General features: G+C 39.5%; 11 non-coding genes across 11 annotated transcripts; all 11 read left to right on the top strand.

The window, feature by feature from the left end:
* The first annotated feature begins 564 nt into the window (after positions 1-564).
* Positions 565-638, top strand: TRNAI-AAU (transfer RNA isoleucine (anticodon AAU)). The gene has a single exon. It is a non-coding gene; the product is annotated as a tRNA-Ile (tRNA).
* Positions 639-1808: 1170 nt separating this feature from the next.
* TRNAI-AAU (transfer RNA isoleucine (anticodon AAU)) lies at positions 1809-1882 on the top strand. Its single transcript has one exon. It is a non-coding gene; the product is annotated as a tRNA-Ile (tRNA).
* Positions 1883-3052: 1170 nt separating this feature from the next.
* On the top strand, positions 3053-3126 carry TRNAI-AAU (transfer RNA isoleucine (anticodon AAU)). Its single transcript has one exon. It is a non-coding gene; the product is annotated as a tRNA-Ile (tRNA).
* Positions 3127-4296: 1170 nt separating this feature from the next.
* Positions 4297-4370, top strand: TRNAI-AAU (transfer RNA isoleucine (anticodon AAU)). The gene has a single exon. It is a non-coding gene; the product is annotated as a tRNA-Ile (tRNA).
* Positions 4371-8049: 3679 nt separating this feature from the next.
* TRNAI-AAU (transfer RNA isoleucine (anticodon AAU)) lies at positions 8050-8123 on the top strand. Its single transcript has one exon. It is a non-coding gene; the product is annotated as a tRNA-Ile (tRNA).
* A 1170-nt stretch (positions 8124-9293) lies between these two features.
* Positions 9294-9367, top strand: TRNAI-AAU (transfer RNA isoleucine (anticodon AAU)). Its single transcript has one exon. It is a non-coding gene; the product is annotated as a tRNA-Ile (tRNA).
* Positions 9368-11781: 2414 nt separating this feature from the next.
* Positions 11782-11855, top strand: TRNAI-AAU (transfer RNA isoleucine (anticodon AAU)). Its single transcript has one exon. It is a non-coding gene; the product is annotated as a tRNA-Ile (tRNA).
* A 1170-nt stretch (positions 11856-13025) lies between these two features.
* TRNAI-AAU (transfer RNA isoleucine (anticodon AAU)) lies at positions 13026-13099 on the top strand. Its single transcript has one exon. It is a non-coding gene; the product is annotated as a tRNA-Ile (tRNA).
* Positions 13100-14269: 1170 nt separating this feature from the next.
* TRNAI-AAU (transfer RNA isoleucine (anticodon AAU)) lies at positions 14270-14343 on the top strand. The gene has a single exon. It is a non-coding gene; the product is annotated as a tRNA-Ile (tRNA).
* A 2414-nt stretch (positions 14344-16757) lies between these two features.
* On the top strand, positions 16758-16831 carry TRNAI-AAU (transfer RNA isoleucine (anticodon AAU)). Its single transcript has one exon. It is a non-coding gene; the product is annotated as a tRNA-Ile (tRNA).
* A 6146-nt stretch (positions 16832-22977) lies between these two features.
* Positions 22978-23051, top strand: TRNAI-AAU (transfer RNA isoleucine (anticodon AAU)). Its single transcript has one exon. It is a non-coding gene; the product is annotated as a tRNA-Ile (tRNA).

Genomic DNA, 23051 nt, shown 5'->3' with positions numbered 1-23051 from the left:
AAAACACAAGCATTAATCTAAAGATATTTAACCCTTCTTGATCACTGCTTAAGGATCCATTGTACATGAGTTTGGCAGATGATGATAAAGAGTTCCTCTCGTACTTTACCTCCATCTTCTCTCTTTGCTTTACTCGGTTGCAACGCTTTCAGGCAAACTTCCCATGCAGACTTAAAACTTCTTGTCTCAATCTTCTAAACTACAGCAGATCCACATATCAGCCTACATCTGGACAGGTGACCACACCATGGGATCCCGGAGCAGAGGGCAATGGGATTGCTGAAAGTCCAAAGACGTGATAGTAGAAATCGCTGAAAATGCTTTCTCACAATAAAAATCCCTGACATCAAATGGAGTAAACATAGTGAAGGCCAGTCCTCTTTAGCATAGGGACAGCATCCAGGGTTATATTCCCTGATGGTCAGTGTTGGATTTCTCGTTTTTGTCTGTTTTCGCTCCAAAGATCCTTTTGAGATTTTCACTCACTGGAGAACGTATCTTAGCGATCACCATGATGTCTATGATACCCTGCTTAGCAGAACATGTAACCAATTGTAAAACGTGGGCCGGTTAGCTCAGCTGGTTAGAGCGTGGTGCTAATAACGCCAAGGTCGTGGGTTCGATCCCCATACAGGACAAACATTTTAAGGTTATTCAGACTGTCTACTTCAAGGACACATTGTGAAAAACCATCAAAGAGTATAAATTAGAAGTCATGGCTGTATGTGTTTATATACACAGCACCATTACAGAAAAACCAGTGAAGCAGTTTGCTTGTTATAGATTTAATTAATGTTCATTCCAGTAATATCAAAGAAAAAGCAAAAGTTGCCTTTCATTTAACTGTTTAGGCATGAGAATTGGATTTAGTTGACTTATTCCTAGAGTTCAAGTAGCCAGTCTCCAGGAAGTTTACCAGCTTTTATTAAAACATTTGTCCCTCCAAGCTGCAAAAGGAATGTGAGGATCTGCAAAGTCATGAGAGAAAATGTCAATGGAAATCTTTTCTCGAACTAAAATTCTTGACTTTTCCATCCTCATCCAGTGCAATTTCAGCCAAAAATAGGGGATGCAGATTGCGTCACTGCACATGAACAATTTGCCAAATGATAACAGGTTGCATTAAAATGTTTCCTTTTCTAAGCCTGAAGAGAAATGTAAGGGTGCTCCAATGATTTTTACAAGTTTTGACAAACTTCAAGGATGCGGGATGAGAAATGAAGTTAGCTTGAAGCAATTCCTTAAAAACACAAGCATTAATCTAAAGATATTTAACCCTTCTTGATGACTGCTTAAGGATCCAGTGCACATGAGTTTGGCAGATGATGATAAAGAGTTCCTCTCGTACTTTACCTCCATCTTCTCTCTTTGCTTTACTCGGTTGCAACGCTTTCAGGCAAACTTCCCATGCAGACTTAAAACTTCTTGTCTCAATCTTCTAAACTACAGCAGATCCACATATCAGCCTACATCTGGACAGGTGACCACACCATGGGATCCCAGAGCAGAGGGCAATGGGATTGCTGAAAGTCCAAAGACGTGATAGTAGAAATCGCTGAAAATGCTTTCATACAAAAAAAATCCCTGACATCAATTGGAGTAAACATAGTGAAGGCCAGTCCTCTTTAGCATAGGGACAGCATCCAGGGTTATATTCCCTGATGGTCAGTGTTGGATTTCTCGTTTTTGTCTGTTTACGCTCCAAAGATCCTTTTGAGATTTTCACTCACTGGAGAACATATCTTAGCGATCACCATGATGTCTATGAAACCCTGCTCAGCAGAACATGTAACCAATAGTAAAACATGGGCCGGTTAGCTCAGCTGGTTAGAGCGTGGTGCTAATAACGCCAAGGTCACGGGTTCGATCCCCGTACGGGCCAAACATTTTAAGGTTATTCAGACTGTCTACTTCAAGGACACATTGTGAAAAACCGTCAAAGAGTATAAATTAGAAGTCATGGCTGTATGTGTTTATATACACAGCACCATTACAGAAAAACCAGTGAAGCAGTTTGCTTGTTATAGATTTAATTAATGTTCATTCCAGTAATATCAAAGAAAAAGCAAAAGTTGCCTTTCATTTAACTGTTTAGGCATGAGAATTGGATTTAGTTGACTTATTCCTAGAGTTCAAGTAGCCAGTCTCCTGAAAGTTTACCAGCTTTTATTAAAACATTTGTCCCTCCAAGCTGCAAAAGGAATGTGAGGATCTGCAAAGTCATGAGAGAAAATGTCAATGGAAATCTTTTCTCGAACTAAAATTCTTGACTTTTCCATCCTCATCCAGTGCAATTTCAGCCAAAAATAGGGGATGCAGATTGCGTCACTGCACATGAACAATTTGCCAAATGATAACAGGTTGCATTAAAATGTTTCCTTTTCTAAGCCTGAAGAGAAATGTAAGGGTGCTCCAATGATTTTTACAAGTTTTGACAAACTTCAAGGATGCGGGATGAGAAATGAAGTTAGCTTGAAGCAATTCCTTAAAAACACAAGCATTAATCTAAAGATATTTAACCCTTCTTGATGACTGCTTAAGGATCCAGTGCACATGAGTTTGGCAGATGATGATAAAGAGTTCCTCTCGTACTTTACCTCCATCTTCTCTCTTTGCTTTACTCGGTTGCAACGCTTTCAGGCAAACTTCCCATGCAGACTTAAAACTTCTTGTCTCAATCTTCTAAACTACAGCAGATCCACATATCAGCCTACATCTGGACAGGTGACCACACCATGGGATCCCAGAGCAGAGGGCAATGGGATTGCTGAAAGTCCAAAGACGTGATAGTAGAAATCGCTGAAAATGCTTTCATACAAAAAAAATCCCTGACATCAATTGGAGTAAACATAGTGAAGGCCAGTCCTCTTTAGCATAGGGACAGCATCCAGGGTTATATTCCCTGATGGTCAGTGTTGGATTTCTCGTTTTTGTCTGTTTACGCTCCAAAGATCCTTTTGAGATTTTCACTCACTGGAGAACATATCTTAGCGATCACCATGATGTCTATGAAACCCTGCTCAGCAGAACATGTAACCAATAGTAAAACATGGGCCGGTTAGCTCAGCTGGTTAGAGCGTGGTGCTAATAACGCCAATGTCGCGGGTTCGATCCCCGTACGGGCCAAACATTTTAAGGTTATTCAGACTGTCTACTTCAAGGACACATTGTGAAAAACCGTCAAAGAGTATAAATTAGAAGTCATGGCTGTATGTGTTTATATACACAGCACCATTACAGAAAAACCAGTGAAGCAGTTTGCTTGTTATAGATTTAATTAATGTTCATTCCAGTAATATCAAAGAAAAAGCAAAAGTTGCCTTTCATTTAACTGTTTAGGCATGAGAATTGGATTTAGTTGACTTATTCCTAGAGTTCAAGTAGCCAGTCTCCTGAAAGTTTACCAGCTTTTATTAAAACATTTGTCCCTTCAAGCTGCAAAAGGAATGTGAGGATCTGCAAAGTCATGAGAGAAAATGTCAATGGAAATCTTTTCTCGAACTAAAATTCTTGACTTTTCCATCCTCATCCAGTGCAATTTCAGCCAAAAATAGGGGATGCAGATTGCGTCACTGCACATGAACAATTTGCCAAATGATAACAGGTTGCATTAAAATGTTTCCTTTTCTAAGCCTGAAGAGAAATGTAAGGGTGCTCCAATGATTTTTACAAGTTTTGACAAACTTCAAGGATGCGGGATGAGAAATGAAGTTAGCTTGAAGCAATTCCTTAAAAACACAAGCATTAATCTAAAGATATTTAACCCTTCTTGATGACTGCTTAAGGATCCAGTGCACATGAGTTTGGCAGATGATGATAAAGAGTTCCTCTCGTACTTTACCTCCATCTTCTCTCTTTGCTTTACTCTGTTGCAACGCTTTCAGGCAAACTTCCCATGCAGACTTAAAACTTCTTGTCTCAATCTTCTAAACTACAGCAGATCCACATATCAGCCTACATCTGGACAGGTGACCACACCATGGGATCCCGGAGCAGAGGGCAATGGGATTTCTGAAAGTCCAAAGACGTGATAGTAGAAATCGCTGAAAATGCTTTCTCACAATAAAAATCCCTGACATCAATTGGAGTAAACATAGAGAAGGCCAGTCCTCTTTAGCATAGGGACTGCATCCAGATTTATATTCCCTGATGGTCAGTGTTGGATTTCTCGTTTTTGTCTGTTTACGCTCCAAAGATCCTTTTGAGATTTTCACTCACTGGAGAACATATCTTAGCGATCACCATGATGTGTATGAAACCCTGCTCAGCAGAACATGTAACCAATAGTAAAACATGGGCCGGTTAGCTCAGCTGGTTAGAGCGTGGTGCTAATAACGCCAATGTCGCGGGTTCGATCCCCGTACGGGCCAAACATTTTAAGGTTATTCAGACTGTCTACTTCAAGGACACATTGTGAAAAACCGTCAAAGAGTATAAATTAGAAGTCATGGCTGTATGTGTTTATATACACAGCACCATTACAGAAAAACCAGTGAAGCAGTTTGCTTGTTATAGATTTAATTAATGTTCATTCCAGTAATATCAAAGAAAAAGCAAAAGTTGCCTTTCATTTAACTGTTTAGGCATGAGAATTGGATTTAGTTGACTTATTCCTAGAGTTCAAGTAGCCAGTCTCCTGAAAGTTTACCAGCTTTTATTAAAACATTTGTCCCTTCAAGCTGCAAAAGGAATGTGAGGATCTGCAAAGTCATGAGAGAAAATGTCAATGGAAATCTTTTCTCGAACTAAAATTCTTGACTTTTCCATCCTCATCCAGTGCAATTTCAGCCAAAAATAGGGGATGCAGATTGCGTCACTGCACATGAACAATTTGCCAAATGATAACAGGTTGCATTAAAATGTTTCCTTTTCTAAGCCTGAAGAGAAATGTAAGGGTGCTCCAATGATTTTTACAAGTTTTGACAAACTTCAAGGATGCGGGATGAGAAATGAAGTTAGCTTGAAGCAATTCCTTAAAAACACAAGCATTAATCTAAAGATATTTAACCCTTCTTGATGACTGCTTAAGGATCCAGTGCACATGAGTTTGGCAGATGATGATAAAGAGTTCCTCTCGTACTTTACCTCCATCTTCTCTCTTTGCTTTACTCTGTTGCAACGCTTTCAGGCAAACTTCCCATGCAGACTTAAAACTTCTTGTCTCAATCTTCTAAACTACAGCAGATCCACATATCAGCCTACATCTGGACAGGTGACCACACCATGGGATCCCGGAGCAGAGGGCAATGGGATTTCTGAAAGTCCAAAGACGTGATAGTAGAAATCGCTGAAAATGCTTTCTCACAATAAAAATCCCTGACATCAATTGGAGTAAACATAGAGAAGGCCAGTCCTCTTTAGCATAGGGACTGCATCCAGGATTATATTCCCTGATGGTCAGTGTTGGATTTCTCGTTTTTGTCTGTTTACGCTCCAAAGATCCTTTTGAGATTTTCACTCACTGGAGAACGTATCTTAGCGATCACCATGATGTCTATGAAACCCTGCTCAGCAGAACATGTAACCAATAGTAAAACATGGGCCGGTTAGCTCAGCTGGTTAGAGCGTGGTGCTAATAACGCCAAGGTCACGGGTTCGATCTCTGTACGGGCCAAACATTTTAAGGTTATTCAGACTGTCTACTTCGTGGACACATTGTGAAAAACCATCAAAGAGTATAAATTAGAAGTCATGGCTGTATGTGTTTATATACACAGCACCATTACAGAAAAACCAGTGAAGCAGTTTGCTTGTTATAGATTTAACTAATTCCAGTAATTAGTTAAATCCAGTTCATTCCAGTAATATCAACGTAAAAGCAAAAGTTGCGTTTCACTTAACTGTTTAGGCATGAGAATTGGATTTAGTTGACTTATTCCTAGAGTTCAAGTAACCAGTCTCCTGAAAGTTTACCAGCTTTTATTAAAACATTTGTCCCTTCAAGATGCAAAAGGAATGTGAGGATCTGCAAAGTCATGAGAGAAAATGTCAATGGAAATCTTTTCTCGAACTAAAATTATTGACTTTTCCATCCTCATCCAGTGCAATTTCAGCCAAAAATAGGGGATGCAGATTGCGTCACTGCACATGAACAATTTGCCAAATGATAACAGGTTGCATTAAAATGTTTCCTTTTCTAAGCCTGAAGAGAAATGTAAGGGTGCTCCAATGATTTTTACAAGTTTTGACAAACTTCAAGGATGCGGGATGAGAAATGAAGTTAGCTTGAAGCAATTCCTTAAAAACACAAGCATTAATCTAAATATATTTAACCCTTCTTGATGACTGCTTAAGGACCCAGTGCACATGAGTTTGGCAGATGATGATAAAGAGTTCCTCTCGTACTTTACCTCCATCTTCTCTCTTTGCTTTACTCGGTTGCAACGCTTTCAGGCAAACTTCCCATGCAAACTTAAAACTTCTTGTCTCAATCTTCTAAACTACAGCAGATCCACATATCAGCCTACATCTGGACAGGTGACCACACCATGGGATCCCGGAGCAGAGGGCAATGGGATTTCTGAAAGTCCAAAGACGTGATAGTAGAAATCGCTGAAAATGATTTCTCACAATAAAAATCCCTGACATCAATTGGAGTAAACATAGTGAAGGCCAGTCCTCTTTAGCATAGGGACAGCATCCAGGGTTATATTCCCTGATGGTCAGTGTTGGATTTCTCGTTTTTGTCTGTTTACGCTCCAAAGATCCTTTTGAGATTTTCACTCACTGGAGAACATATCTTAGCGATCACCATGATGTGTATGAAACCCTGCTCAGCAGAACATGTAACCAATAGTAAAACATGGGCCGGTTAGCTCAGCTGGTTAGAGCATGGTGCTAATAACACCCATGTCGCGGGTTCGATCCCTGTACGGGCCAAAAATTTTAAGGTTATTCAGACTGTCTACTTCGTGGACACATTGTGAAAAACCGTCAAAGAGTATAAATTAGAAGTCATGGCTGTATGTGTTTATATACACAGCACCATTACAGAAAAACCAGTGAAGCAGTTTGCTTGTTATAGATTTAACTAATGTTCATTCCAGTAATATCAAAGAAAAAGCAAAAGTTGCGTTTCACTTAACTGTTTAGGCATGAGAATTGGATTTAGTTGACTTATTCCTAGAGTTCAAGTAGCCAGTCTCCTGAAAGTTTACCAGCTTTTATTAAAACATTTGTCCCTTCAAGCTGCAAAAGGAATGTGAGGATCTGCAAAGTCATGAGAGAAAATGTCAATGCAAATCTTTTCTCGAACTAAAATTATTGACTTTTCCATCCTCATCCAGTGCAATTTCAGCCAAAAATAGGGGATGCAGATTGCGTCACTGCACATGAACAATTTGCCAAATGATAACAGGTTGCATTAAAATGTTTCCTTTTCTAAGCCTGAAGAGAAATGTAAGGGTGCTCCAATGATTTTTACAAGTTTTGACAAACTTCAAGGATGCGGGATGAGAAATGAAGTTAGCTTGAAGCAATTCCTTAAAAACACAAGCATTAATCTAAAGATATTTAACCCTTCTTGATCACTGCTTAAGGATCCATTGCACATGAGTTTGGCAGATGATGATAAAGAGTTCCTCTCGTACTTTACCTCCATCTTCTCTCTTTGCTTTACTCGGTTGCAACGCTTTCAGGCAAACTTCCCATGCAGACTTAAAACTTCTTGTCTCAATCTTCTAAACTACAGCAGATCCACATATCAGCCTACATCTGGACAGGTGACCACACCATGGGATCCCGGAGCAGATGGCAATGGGATTGCTGAAAGTCCAAAGACGTGATAGTAGAAATCGCTGAAAATGCTTTCTCACAATAAAAATCCCTGACATCAAATGGAGTAAACATAGTGAAGGCCAGTCCTCTTTAGCATAGGGAAAGCATCCAGGGTTATATTCCCTGATGGTCAGTGTTGGATTTCTCGTTTTTGTCTGTTTACGCTGCAAAGATCCTTTTGAGATTTTCACTTACTGGAGAACATATCTTAGCGATCACCATGATGTCTATGAAACCCTGCTCAGCAGAACATGTAACCAATAGTAAAACATGGGCCGGTTAGCTCAGCTGGTTAGAGCGTGGTGCTAATAACACCAAGGTCATGGGTTCGATCCCCGTACGAGCCAAAAATTTTAAGGTTATTCAGACTGTCTACTTCGTGGACACATTGTGAAAAACCGTCAAAGAGTATAAATTAGAAGTCATGGCTGTATGTGTTTATATACACAGCACCATTACAGAAAAACCAGTGAAGCAGTTTGCTTGTTATAGATTTAACTAATGTTCATTCCAGTAATATCAAAGAAAAAGCAAAAGTTGCGTTTCACTTAACTGTTTAGGCATGAGAATTGGATTTAGTTGACTTATTCCTAGAGTTCAAGTAGCCAGTCTCCTGAAAGTTTACCAGCTTTTATTAAAACATTTGTCCCTTCAAGCTGCAAAAGGAATGTGAGGATCTGCAAAGTCATGAGAGAAAATGTCAATGCAAATCTTTTCTCGAACTAAAATTATTGACTTTTCCATCCTCATCCAGTGCAATTTCAGCCAAAAATAGGGGATGCAGATTGCGTCACTGCACATGAACAATTTGCCAAATGATAACAGATTGCATTAAAATGTTTCCTTTTCTAAGCCTGAAGAGAAATGTAAGGGTGCTCCAATGATTTTTACAAGTTTTGACAAACTTCAAGGATGCGGGATGAGAAATGAAGTTAGCTTGAAGCAATTCCTTAAAAAAACAAGCATTAATCTAAAGATATTTAACCCTTCTTGATCACTGCTTAAGGATCCATTGCACATGAGTTTGGCAGATGATGATAAAGAGTTCCTCTCGTACTTTACCTCCATCTTCTCTCTTTGCTTTACTCGGTTGCAACGCTTTCAGGCAAACTTCCCATGCAGACTTAAAACTTCTTGTCTCAATCTTCTAAACTACAGCAGATCCACATATCAGCCTACATCTGGACAGGTGACCACACCATGGGATCCCGGAGCAGAGGGCAATGGGATTGCTGAAAGTCCAAAGACGTGATAGTAGAAATCGCTGAAAATGCTTTCTCACAATAAAAATCCCTGACATCAATTGGAGTAAACATAGTGAAGGCCAGTCCTCTTTAGCATAGGGACAGCATCCAGGGTTATATTCCCTGATGGTCAGTGTTGGATTTCTCGTTTTTTTCTGTTTTTGCTCCAAAGATCCTTTTGAGATTTTCACTCACTGGAGAACGTATCTTAGCGATCACCATGATGTCTATGAAACCCTGCTCAGCAGAACATGTAACCAATAGTAAAACCTGGGCCGGTTAGCTCAGCTGGTTAGAGCGTGGTGCTAATAACGCCAAGGTCATGGGTTCGATCCCCGTACGGGCCAAACATTTTAAGGTTATTCAGACTGTCTACTTCAAGGACACATTGTGAAAAACCGTCAAAGAGTATAAATTAGAAGTCATGGCTGTATGTGTTTATATACACAGCACCATTACAGAAAAACCAGTGAAGCAGTTTGCTTGTTATAGATTTAATTAATGTTCATTCCAGTAATATCAAAGAAAAAGCAAAAGTTGCGTTTCATTTAACTGTTTAGGCATGAGAATTGGATTTAGTTGACTTATTCCTAGAGTTCAAGTAGCCAGTCTCCTGAAAGTTTACCAGCTTTTATTAAAACATTTGTCCCTTCAAGCTGCAAAAGGAATGTGAGGATCTGCAAAGTCATGAGAGAAAATGTCAATGGAAATCTTTTCTCGAACTAAAATTATTGACTTTTCCATCATCATCCAGTGCAATTTCAGCCAAAAATAGGGGATGCAGATTGCGTCACTGCACATGAACAATTTGCCAAATGATAACAGGTTGCATTAAAATGTTTCCTTTTCTAAGCCTGAAGAGAAATGTAAGGGTGCTCCAATGATTTTTACAAGTTTTGACAAACTTCAAGGATGCGGGATGAGAAATGAAATTAGCTTGAAGCAATTCCTTAAAAACACAAGCATTACTCTAAAGATATTTAACCCTTCTTGATCACTGCTTAAGGATCCATTGCACATGAGTTTGGCAGATGATGATAAAGAGTTCCTCTCGTACTTTACCTCCATCTTCTCTCTTTGCTTTACTCGGTTGCAACGCTTTCAGGCAAACTTCCCATGCAGACTTAAAACTTCTTGTCTCAATCTTCTAAACTACAGCAGATCCACATATCAGCCTACATCTGGACAGGTGACCACACCATGGGATCCCGGAGCAGAGGGCAATGGGATTGCTGAAAGTCCAAAGACGTGATAGTAGAAATCGCTGAAAATGCTTTCTCACAATAAAAATCCCTGACATCAAATGGAGTAAACATAGTGAAGGCCAGTCCTCTTTAGCATAGGGAAAGCATCCAGGGTTATATTCCCTGATGGTCAGTGTTGGATTTCTCGTTTTTGTCTGTTTTCGCTCCAAAGATCCTTTTGAGATTTTCACTCACTGGAGAACATATCTTAGCGATCACCATGATGTGTATGAAACCCTGCTCAGCAGAACATGTAACCAATAGTAAAACATGGGCCGGTTAGCTCAGCTGGTTAGAGCGTGGTGCTAATAACACCCATGTCGCGGGTTCGATCCCTGTACGGGCCAAAAATTTTAAGGTTATTCAGACTGTCTACTTCGTGGACACATTGTGAAAAACCGTCAAAGAGTATAAATTAGAAGTCATGGCTGTATGTGTTTATATACACAGCACCATTACAGAAAAACCAGTGAAGCAGTTTGCTTGTTATAGATTTAACTAATGTTCATTCCAGTAATATCAAAGAAAAAGCAAAAGTTGCGTTTCACTTAACTGTTTAGGCATGAGAATTGGATTTAGTTGACTTATTCCTAGAGTTCAAGTAGCCAGTCTCCTGAAAGTTTACCAGCTTTTATTAAAACATTTGTCCCTTCAAGCTGCAAAAGGAATGTGAGGATCTGCAAAGTCATGAGAGAAAATGTCAATGCAAATCTTTTCTCGAACTAAAATTATTGACTTTTCCATCCTCATCCAGTGCAATTTCAGCCAAAAATAGGGGATGCAGATTGCGTCACTGCACATGAACAATTTGCCAAATGATAACAGGTTGCATTAAAATGTTTCCTTTTCTAAGCCTGAAGAGAAATGTAAGGGTGCTCCAATGATTTTTACAAGTTTTGACAAACTTCAAGGATGCGGGATGAGAAATGAAGTTAGCTTGAAGCAATTCCTTAAAAACACAAGCATTAATCTAAAGATATTTAACCCTTCTTGATCACTGCTTAAGGATCCATTGCACATGAGTTTGGCAGATGATGATAAAGAGTTCCTCTCGTACTTTACCTCCATCTTCTCTCTTTGCTTTACTCGGTTGCAACGCTTTCAGGCAAACTTCCCATGCAGACTTAAAACTTCTTGTCTCAATCTTCTAAACTACAGCAGATCCACATATCAGCCTACATCTGGACAGGTGACCACACCATGGGATCCCGGAGCAGATGGCAATGGGATTGCTGAAAGTCCAAAGACGTGATAGTAGAAATCGCTGAAAATGCTTTCTCACAATAAAAATCCCTGACATCAAATGGAGTAAACATAGTGAAGGCCAGTCCTCTTTAGCATAGGGAAAGCATCCAGGGTTATATTCCCTGATGGTCAGTGTTGGATTTCTCGTTTTTGTCTGTTTACGCTGCAAAGATCCTTTTGAGATTTTCACTTACTGGAGAACATATCTTAGCGATCACCATGATGTCTATGAAACCCTGCTCAGCAGAACATGTAACCAATAGTAAAACATGGGCCGGTTAGCTCAGCTGGTTAGAGCGTGGTGCTAATAACACCAAGGTCATGGGTTCGATCCCCGTACGAGCCAAAAATTTTAAGGTTATTCAGACTGTCTACTTCGTGGACACATTGTGAAAAACCGTCAAAGAGTATAAATTAGAAGTCATGGCTGTATGTGTTTATATACACAGCACCATTACAGAAAAACCAGTGAAGCAGTTTGCTTGTTATAGATTTAACTAATGTTCATTCCAGTAATATCAAAGAAAAAGCAAAAGTTGCGTTTCACTTAACTGTTTAGGCATGAGAATTGGATTTAGTTGACTTATTCCTAGAGTTCAAGTAGCCAGTCTCCTGAAAGTTTACCAGCTTTTATTAAAACATTTGTCCCTTCAAGCTGCAAAAGGAATGTGAGGATCTGCAAAGTCATGAGAGAAAATGTCAATGCAAATCTTTTCTCGAACTAAAATTATTGACTTTTCCATCCTCATCCAGTGCAATTTCAGCCAAAAATAGGGGATGCAGATTGCGTCACTGCACATGAACAATTTGCCAAATGATAACAGATTGCATTAAAATGTTTCCTTTTCTAAGCCTGAAGAGAAATGTAAGGGTGCTCCAATGATTTTTACAAGTTTTGACAAACTTCAAGGATGCGGGATGAGAAATGAAGTTAGCTTGAAGCAATTCCTTAAAAAAACAAGCATTAATCTAAAGATATTTAACCCTTCTTGATCACTGCTTAAGGATCCATTGCACATGAGTTTGGCAGATGATGATAAAGAGTTCCTCTCGTACTTTACCTCCATCTTCTCTCTTTGCTTTACTCGGTTGCAACGCTTTCAGGCAAACTTCCCATGCAGACTTAAAACTTCTTGTCTCAATCTTCTAAACTACAGCAGATCCACATATCAGCCTACATCTGGACAGGTGACCACACCATGGGATCCCGGAGCAGAGGGCAATGGGATTGCTGAAAGTCCAAAGACGTGATAGTAGAAATCGCTGAAAATGCTTTCTCACAATAAAAATCCCTGACATCAATTGGAGTAAACATAGTGAAGGCCAGTCCTCTTTAGCATAGGGACAGCATCCAGGGTTATATTCCCTGATGGTCAGTGTTGGATTTCTCGTTTTTGTCTGTTTTTGCTCCAAAGATCCTTTTGAGATTTTCACTCACTGGAGAACGTATCTTAGCGATCACCATGATGTCTATGAAACCCTGCTCAGCAGAACATGTAACCAGTAGTAAAACCTGGGCCGGTTAGCTCAGCTGGTTAGAGCGTGGTGCTAATAACGCCAAGGTCATGGGTTCGATTCCCGTACGGGCCAAACATTTTAAGGTTATTCAGACTGTCTACTTCAAGGACACATTGTGAAAAACCGTCAAAGAGTATAAATTAGAAGTCATGGCTGTATGTGTTTATATACACAGCACCATTACAGAAAAACCAGTGAAGCAGTTTGCTTGTTATAGATTTAATTAATGTTCATTCCAGTAATATCAAAGAAAAAGCAAAAGTTGCGTTTCATTTAACTGTTTAGGCATGAGAATTGGATTTAGTTGACTTATTCCTAGAGTTCAAGTAGCCAGTCTCCTGAAAGTTTACCAGCTTTTATTAAAACATTTGTCCCTTCAAGCTGCAAAAGGAATGTGAGGATCTGCAAAGTCATGAGAGAAAATGTCAATGGAAATCTTTTCTCGAACTAAAATTATTGACTTTTCCATCATCATCCAGTGCAATTTCAGCCAAAAATAGGGGATGCAGATTGCGTCACTGCACATGAACAATTTGCCAAATGATAACAGGTTGCATTAAAATGTTTCCTTTTCTAAGCCTGAAGAGAAATGTAAGGGTGCTCCAATGATTTTTACAAGTTTTGACAAACTTCAAGGATGCGGGATGAGAAATGAAATTAGCTTGAAGCAATTCCTTAAAAACACAAGCATTACTCTAAAGATATTTAACCCTTCTTGATCACTGCTTAAGGATCCATTGCACATGAGTTTGGCAGATGATGATAAAGAGTTCCTCTCGTACTTTACCTCCATCTTCTCTCTTTGCTTTACTCGGTTGCAACGCTTTCAGGCAAACTTCCCATGCAGACTTAAAACTTCTTGTCTCAATCTTCTAAACTACAGCAGATCCACATATCAGCCTACATCTGGACAGGTGACCACACCATGGGATCCCGGAGCAGAGGGCAATGGGATTGCTGAAAGTCCAAAGACGTGATAGTAGAAATCGCTGAAAATGCTTTCTCACAATAAAAATCCCTGACATCAAATGGAGTAAACATAGTGAAGGCCAGTCCTCTTTAGCATAGGGAAAGCATCCAGGGTTATATTCCCTGATGGTCAGTGTTGGATTTCTCGTTTTTGTCTGTTTTCGCTCCAAAGATCCTTTTGAGATTTTCACTCACTGGAGAACATATCTTAGCGATCACCATGATGTGTATGAAACCCTGCTCAGCAGAACATGTAACCAATAGTAAAACATGGGCCGGTTAGCTCAGCTGGTTAGAGCGTGGTGCTAATAACGCCAATGTCGCGGGTTCGATCCCTGTACGGGCCAAACATTTTAAGGTTATTCAGACTGTCTACTTCAAGGACACATTGTGAAAAACCGTCAAAGAGTATAAATTAGAAGTCATGGCTGTATGTGTTTATATACACAGCACCATTACAGAAAAACCAGTGAAGCAGTTTGCTTGTTATAGATTTAATTAATGTTCATTCCAGTAATATCAAAGAAAAAGCAAAAGTTGCCTTTCATTTAACTGTTTAGGCATGAGAATTGGATTTAGTTGACTTATTCCTAGAGTTCAAGTAGCCAGTCTCCTGAAAGTTTACCAGCTTTTATTAAAACATTTGTCCCTTCAAGCTGCAAAAGGAATGTGAGGATCTGCAAAGTCATGAGAGAAAATGTCAATGGAAATCTTTTCTCGAACTAAAATTCTTGACTTTTCCATCCTCATCCAGTGCAATTTCAGCCAAAAATAGGGGATGCAGATTGCGTCACTGCACATGAACAATTTGCCAAATGATAACAGGTTGCATTAAAATGTTTCCTTTTCTAAGCCTGAAGAGAAATGTAAGGGTGCTCCAATGATTTTTACAAGTTTTGACAAACTTCAAGGATGCGGGATGAGAAATGAAGTTAGCTTGAAGCAATTCCTTAAAAACACAAGCATTAATCTAAAGATATTTAACCCTTCTTGATGACTGCTTAAGGATCCAGTGCACATGAGTTTGGCAGATGATGATAAAGAGTTCCTCTCGTACTTTACCTCCATCTTCTCTCTTTGCTTTACTCTGTTGCAACGCTTTCAGGCAAACTTCCCATGCAGACTTAAAACTTCTTGTCTCAATCTTCTAAACTACAGCAGATCCACATATCAGCCTACATCTGGACAGGTGACCACACCATGGGATCCCGGAGCAGAGGGCAATGGGATTGCTGAAAGTCCAAAGACGTGATAGTAGAAATCGCTGAAAATGCTTTCTCACAATAAAAATCCCTGACATCAAATGGAGTAAACATAGTGAAGGCCAGTCCTCTTTAGCATAGGGAAAGCATCCAGGGTTATATTCCCTGATGGTCAGTGTTGGATTTCTCGTTTTTGTCTGTTTACGCTGCAAAGATCCTTTTGAGATTTTCACTCACTGGAGAACATATCTTAGCGATCACCATGATGTCTATGAAACCCTGCTCAGCAGAACATGTAACCAATAGTAAAACATGGGCCGGTTAGCTCAGCTGGTTAGAGCGTAGTGCTAATAAGGCCAAGGTCACAGGTTCGATCCCCGTACAGGCCAAATATTTTAAGGTTATTCAGACTGTCTACTTCGTGGACACATTGTGAAAAACCGTCAAAGAGTATAAATTAGAAGTCATGGCTGTATGTGTTTATATACACAGCACCATTACAGAAAAACCAGTGAAGCAGTTTGCTTGTTATAGATTTAATTAATGTTCATTCCAGTAATATCAAAGAAAAAGCAAAAGTTGCGTTTCATTTAACTGTTTAGGCATGAGAATTGGATTTAGTTGACTTATTCCTAGAGTTCAAGTAGCCAGTGTTCTGAAAGTTTACCAGCTTTTATTAAAACATTTGTCCCTTCAAGCTGCAAAAGGAATGTGAGGATCTGCAAAGTCATGAGAGAAAATGTCAATGGAAATCTTTTCTCGAACTAAAATTATTGACTTTTCCATCCTCATCCAGTGCAATTTCAGCCAAAAATAGGGGATGCAGATTGCGTCACTGCACATGAACAATTTGCCAAATGATAACAGGTTGCATTAAAATGTTTCCTTTTCTAAGCCTGAAGAGAAATGTAAGGGTGCTCCAATGATTTTTACAAGTTTTGACAAACTTCAAGGATGCGGGATGAGAAATGAAGTTAGCTTGAAGCAATTCCTTAAAAACACAAGCATTAATCTAAAGATATTTAACCCTTCTTGATGACTGCTTAAGGATCCAGTGCACATGAGTTTGGCAGATGATGATAAAGAGTTCCTCTCGTACTTTACCTCCATCTTCTCTCTTTGCTTTACTCGGTTGCAACGCTTTCAGGCAAACTTCCCATGCAGACTTAAAACTTCTTGTCTCAATCTTCTAAACTACAGCAGATCCACATATCAGCCTACATCTGGACAGGTGACCACACCATGGGATCCCGGAGCAGAGGGCAATGGGATTTCTGAAAGTCCAAAGACGTGATAGTAGAAATCGCTGAAAATGCTTTCTCACAATAAAAATCCCTGACATCAATTGGAGTAAACATAAAGAAGGCCAGTCCTCTTTAGCATAGGGACTGCATCCAGGATTATATTCCCTGATGGTCAGTGTTGGATTTCTCGTTTTTGTCTGTTTTCGCTCCAAAGATCCTTTTGAGATTTTCACTCACTGGAGAACGTATCTTAGCGATCACCATGATGTCTATGAAACCCTGCTTAGCAGAACATGTAACCAATAGTAAAACATGGGCCGGTTAGCTCAGCTGGTTAGAGCGTGGTGCTAATAACGCCAAGGTCACGGGTTCGATCCCCGTACAGGACAAACATTTTAAGGTTATTCAGACTGTCTACTTCAAGGACACATTGTGAAAAACCGTCAAAGAGTATAAATTAGAAGTCATGGCTGTATGTGTTTATATACACAGCACCATTACAGAAAAACCAGTGAAGCAGTTTGCTTGTTATAGATTTAATTAATGTTCATTCCAGTAATATCAAAGAAAAAGCAAAAGTTGCGTTTCATTTAACTGTTTAGGCATGAGAATTGGATTTAGTTGACTTATTCCTAGAGTTCAAGTAGCCAGTCTCCTGAAAGTTTACCAGCTTTTATTAAAACATTTGTCCCTTCAAGCTGCAAAAGGAATGTGAGGATCTGCAAAGTCATGAGAGAAAATGTCAATGGAAATCTTTTCTCGAACTAAAATTCTTGACTTTTCCATCCTCATCCAGTGCAATTTCAGCCAAAAATAGGGGATGCAGATTGCGTCACTGCACATGAACAATTTGCCAAATGATAACAGGTTGCATTAAAATGTTTCCTTTTCTAAGCCTGAATAGAAATGTAAGGGTGCTCCAATGATTTTTACAAGTTTTGACAAACTTCAAGGATGCGGGATGAGAAATTAAGTTAGCTTGAAGCAATTCCTTAAAAACACAAGCATTAATCTAAAGATATTTAACCCTTCTCTATGACTGCTTAAGGATCCAGTGCACATGAGTTTGGCAGATGATGATAAAGAGTTCCTCTCGTACTTTACCTCCATCTTCTCTCTTTGCTTTACTCGGTTGCAACGCTTTCAGGCAATCGTCCCATGCAGACTTAAAACTTCTTGTCTCAATCTTCTAAACTACAGCAGATCCACATATCAGCCTACATCTGGACAGGTGACCACACCATGGGATCCCAGAGCAGAGGGCAATGGGATTGCTGAAAGTCCAAAGACGTGATAGTAGAAATCGCTGAAAATGCTTTCATACAAAAAAAATCGCTGACATCAATTGGAGTAAACATAGTGAAGGCCAGTCCTCTTTAGCATAGGGACAGCATCCAGGGTTATATTCCCTGATGGTCAGTGTTGGATTTCTCGTTTTTGTCTGTTTACACTCCAAAGATCCTTTTGAGATTTTCACTCACTGGAGAACATATCTTAGCGATCACCATGATGTGTATGAAACCCTGCTCAGCAGAACATGTAACCAGTAGTAAAACATGGGTCAGTTAGCTCAGCTGGTTAGAGCGTGGTGCTAATAACGCCAATGTCGCGGGTTCGATCCCTGTACGGGCCAAAAATTTTAAGGTTATTCAGACTGTCTACTTCGTGGACACATTGTGAAAAACCGTCAAAGAGTATAAATTAGAAGTCATGGCTGTATGTGTTTATATACACAGCACCATTACAGAAAAACCAGTGAAGCAGTTTGCTTGTTATAGATTTAATTAATGTTCATTCCAGTAATATCAAAGAAAAAGCAAAAGTTGCGTTTCATTTAACTGTTTAGGCATGAGAATTGGATTTAGTTGACTTATTCCTAGAGTTCAAGTAGCCAGTCTCCTGAAAGTTTACCAGCTTTTATTAAAACATTTGTCCCTTCAAGCTGCAAAAGGAATGTGAGGATCTGCAAAGTCATGAGAGAAAATGTCAATGGAAATCTTTTCTCGAACTATAATTCTTGACTTTTCCATCCTCATCCAGTGCAATTTCAGCCAAAAATAGGGGATGCAGATTGCGTCACTGCACATGAACAATTTGCCAAATGATAACAGGTTGCATTAAAATGTTTCCTTTTCTAAGCCTGAAGAGAAATGTAAGGGTGCTCCAATGATTTTTACAAGTTTTGACAAACTTCAAGGATGCGGGATGAGAAATTAAGTTAGCTTGAAGCAATTCCTTAAAAACACAAGCATTAATCTAAAGATTTTTAACCCTTCTCTATGACTGCTTAAGGATCCAGTGCACATGAGTTTGGCAGATGATGATAAAGAGTTCCTCTCGTACTTTACCTCCATCTTCTCTCTTTGCTTTACTCGGTTGCAACGCTTTCAGGCAAACGTCCCATGCAGACTTAAAACTTCTTGTCTCAATCTTCTAAACTACAGCAGATCCACATATCAGCCTACATCTGGACAGGTGACCACACCATGGGATCCCAGAGCAGAGGGCAATGGGATTGCTGAAAGTCCAAAGACGTGATAGTAGAAATCGCTGAAAATGCTTTCTCACAATAAAAATCGCTGACATCAATTGGAGTAAACATAGTGAAGGCCAGTCCTCTTTAGCATAGGGACAGCATCCAGGGTTATATTCCCTGATGGTCAGTGTTGGATTTCTCGTTTTTGTCTGTTTACACTCCAAAGATCCTTTTGAGATTTTCACTCACTGGAGAACATATCTTAGCGATCACCATGATGTGTATGAAACCCTGCTCAGCAGAACATGTAACCAATAGTAAAACATGGGCCGGTTAGCTCAGCTGGTTAGAGCGTGGTGCTAATAACACCAATGTCGCGGGTTTGATCCCTGTACGGGCCAAAAATTTTAAGGTTATTCAGACTGTCTACTTCGTGGACACATTGTGAAAAACCGTCAAAGAGTATAAATTAGAAGTCATGGCTGTATGTGTTTATATACACAGCACCATTACAGAAAAACCAGTGAAGCAGTTTGCTTGTTATAGATTTAACTAATGTTCATTCCAGTAATATCAAAGAAAAAGCAAAAGTTGCGTTTCACTTAACTGTTTAGGCATGAGAATTGGATTTAGTTGACTTATTCCTAGAGTTCAAGTAACCAGTCTCCTGAAAGTGTACCAGCTTTGATTAAAACATTTGTCCCTCCAAGCTGCAAAAGGAATGTGAGGATCTGCAAAGTCATGAGAGAAAATGTCAATGGAAATCTTTTCTCGAACTAAAATTATTGACTTTTCCATCCTTATCCAGTGCAATTTCAGCCAAAAATAGGGGATGCAGATTGCGTCACTGCACATGAACAATTTGCCAAATGATAACAGGTTGCATTAAAATGTTTCCTTTTCTAAGGCTGAAGAGAAATGTAAGGGTGCTCCAATGATTTTTACAAGTTTTGACAAACTTCAAGGATGCGGAATGAGAAATGAAGTTAGCTTGAAGCAATTCCTTAAAAACACAAGCATTAATCTAAAGATATTTAACCCTTCTTGATGACTGCTTAAGGATCCAGTGCACATGAGTTTGGCAGATGATGATAAAGAGTTCCTCTCGTACTTTACCTCCATCTTCTCTCTTTGCTTTACTCGGTTGCAACGCTTTCAGGCAAACTTCCCATGCAGACTTAAAACTTCTTGTCTCAATCTTGTAAACTACAGCAGATCCACATATCAGCCTACATCTGGACAGGTGACCACACCATGGGATCCCGGAGCAGAGGGCAATGGGATTTCTGAAAGTCCAAAGACGTGATAGTAGAAATCGCTGAAAATGCTTTCTCACAATAAAAATCCCTGACATCAATTGGAGTAAACATAGAGAAGGCCAGTCCTCTTTAGCATAGGGACTGCATCCAGGATTATATTCCCTGATGGTCAGTGTTGGATTTCTCGTTTTTGTCTGTTTTCGCTACAAAGATCCTTTTGAGATTTTCACTCACTGGAGAACGTATCTTAGCGATCACCATGATGTCTATGAAACCCTGCTCAGCAGAACATGTAACCAATAGTAAAACATGGGCTGGTTAGCTCAGCTGGTTAGAGCGTGGTGCTAATAACACCAAGGTCACGGGTTCGATCCCCATACGGGCCAAACATTTTAAGGTTATTCAGACTGTCTACTTCAAGGACACATTGTGAAAAACCGTCAAAGAGTATAAATTAGAAGTCATGGCTGTATTTGTTTATATACACAGCACCATTACAGAAAAACCAGTGAAGCAGTTTGCTTGTTATAGATTTAATTAATGTTCATTCCAGTAATATCAAAGAAAAAGCAAAAGTTGCGTTTCATTTAACTGTTTAGGCATGAGAATTGGATTTAGTTGACTTATTCCTAGAGTTCAAGTAGCCAGTCTCCTGAAAGTTTACCAGCTTTTATTAAAACATTTGTCCCTTCAAGCTGCAAAAGGAATGTGAGGATCTGCAAAGTCATGAGAGAAAATGTCAATGGAAATCTTTTCTCGAACTAAAATTCTTGACTTTTCCATCCTCATCCAGTGCAATTTCAGCCAAAAATAGGGGATGCAGATTGCATCACTGCACATGAACAATTTGCCAAATGATAACAGGTTGCATTAAAATGTTTCCTTTTCTAAGCCTGAAGAGAAATGTAAGGGTGCTCCAATGATTTTTACAAGTTTTGACAAACTTCAAGGATGCGGGATGAGAAATGAAGTTAGCTTGAAGCAATTCCTTAAAAACACAAGCATTAATCTAAAGATATTTAACCCTTCTTGATGACTGCTTAAGGATCCAGTGCACATGAGTTTGGCAGATGATGATAAAGAGTTCCTCTCGTACTTTACCTCCATCTTCTCTCTTTGCTTTACTCGGTTGCAACGCTTTCAGGCAAACTTCCCATGCAGACTTAAAACTTCTTGTCTCAATCTTCTAAACTACAGCAGATCCACATATCAGCCTACATCTGGACAGGTGACCACACCATGGGATCCCAGAGCAGAGGGCAATGGGATTGCTGAAAGTCCAAAGACGTGATAGTAGAAATCACTGAAAATGCTTTCATACAAAAAAAATCCCTGACATCAATTGGAGTAAACATAGTGAAGGCCAGTCCTCTTTAGCATAGGGACAGCATCCAGGGTTATATTCCCTGATGGTCAGTGTTGGATTTCTCGTTTTTGTCTGTTTACGCTCCAAAGATCCTTTTGAGATTTTCACTCACTGGAGAACATATCTTAGCGATCACCATGATGTGTATGAAATCCTGCTCAGCAGAACATGTAACCAATAGTAAAACATGGGCCGGTTAGCTCAGCTGGTTAGAGCGTGGTGCTAATAACGCTAATGTCGCCAGTTCGATCCCCGTACGGGCCAAAAATTTTAAGGTTATTCAGACTGTCTACTTCGTGGACACATTGTGAAAAACCGTCAAAGAGTATAAATTAGAAGTCATGGCTGTATGAGTTTATATACACAGCACCATTACAGAAAAACCAGTGAAGCAGTTTGCTTGTTATAGATTTAACTAATGTTCATTCCAGTAATATCAAAGAAAAAGCAAAAGTTGCGTTTCACTTAACTGTTAAGGCATGAGAATTGGATTTAGTTGACTTATTCCTAGAGTTCAAGTAACCAGTCTCCTGAAAGTTTACCAGCTTTTATTAAAACATTTGTCCCTCCAAGCTGCAAAAGGAATGTGAGGATCTGCAAAGTCATGAGAGAAAATGTCAATGGAAATCTTTTCTCAAACTAAAATTCTTGACTTTTCCATCCTCATCCAGTGCAATTTCAGCCAAAAATAGGGGATGCAGATTGCGTCACTGCACATGAACAATTTGCCAAATGATAACAGGTTGCATTAAAATGTTTCCTTTTCTAAGCCTGAAGAGAAATGTAAGGGTGCTCCAATGATTTTTACAAGTTTTGACAAACTTCAAGGATGCGGGATGAGAAATGAAGTTAGCTTGAAGCAATTCCTTAAAAACACAAGCATTAATCTAAAGATATTTAACCCTTCTTGATGACTGCTTAAGGATCCAGTGCACATGAGTTTGGCAGATGATGATAAAGAGTTCCTCTCGTAATTTACCTCCATCTTCTCTCTTTGCTTTACTCGGTTGCAACGCTTTCAGGCAAACTTCCCATGCAGACTTAAAACTTCTTGTCTCAATCTTCTAAACTACAGCAGATCCACATATCAGCCTACATCTGGACAGGTGACCACACCATGGGATCCCGGAGCAGAGGGCAATGGGATTTCTGAAAGTCCAAAGACGTGATAGTAGAAATCGCTGAAAATGCTTTCTCACAATAAAAATCCCTGACATCAATTGGAGTAAACATAGAGAAGGCCAGTCCTCTTTAGCATAGGGACTGCATCCAGGGTTATATTCCCTGATGGTCAGTGTTGGATTTCTCGTTTTTGTCTGTTTATGCTCCAAAGATCCTTTTGAGATTTTCACTCACTGGAGAACATATCTTAGCGATCACCATGATGTGTATGAAACGCTGCTCAGCAGAACATGTAACCAATAGTAAAACATGGGCCGGTTAGCTCAGCTGGTTAGAGCGTGGTGCTAATAACGCCAAGGTCACGGGTTCGATCCCCGTACGGGCCA

This window comes from Mixophyes fleayi, chromosome 2 (assembly GCF_038048845.1).
Source record: "Mixophyes fleayi isolate aMixFle1 chromosome 2, aMixFle1.hap1, whole genome shotgun sequence".
Classification (NCBI taxonomy): Eukaryota; Metazoa; Chordata; class Amphibia; order Anura; family Limnodynastidae; genus Mixophyes; species Mixophyes fleayi.
Note: the sequence above shows the minus strand (reverse complement) of the source record. Positions and strands in the feature narration are given on the sequence as shown.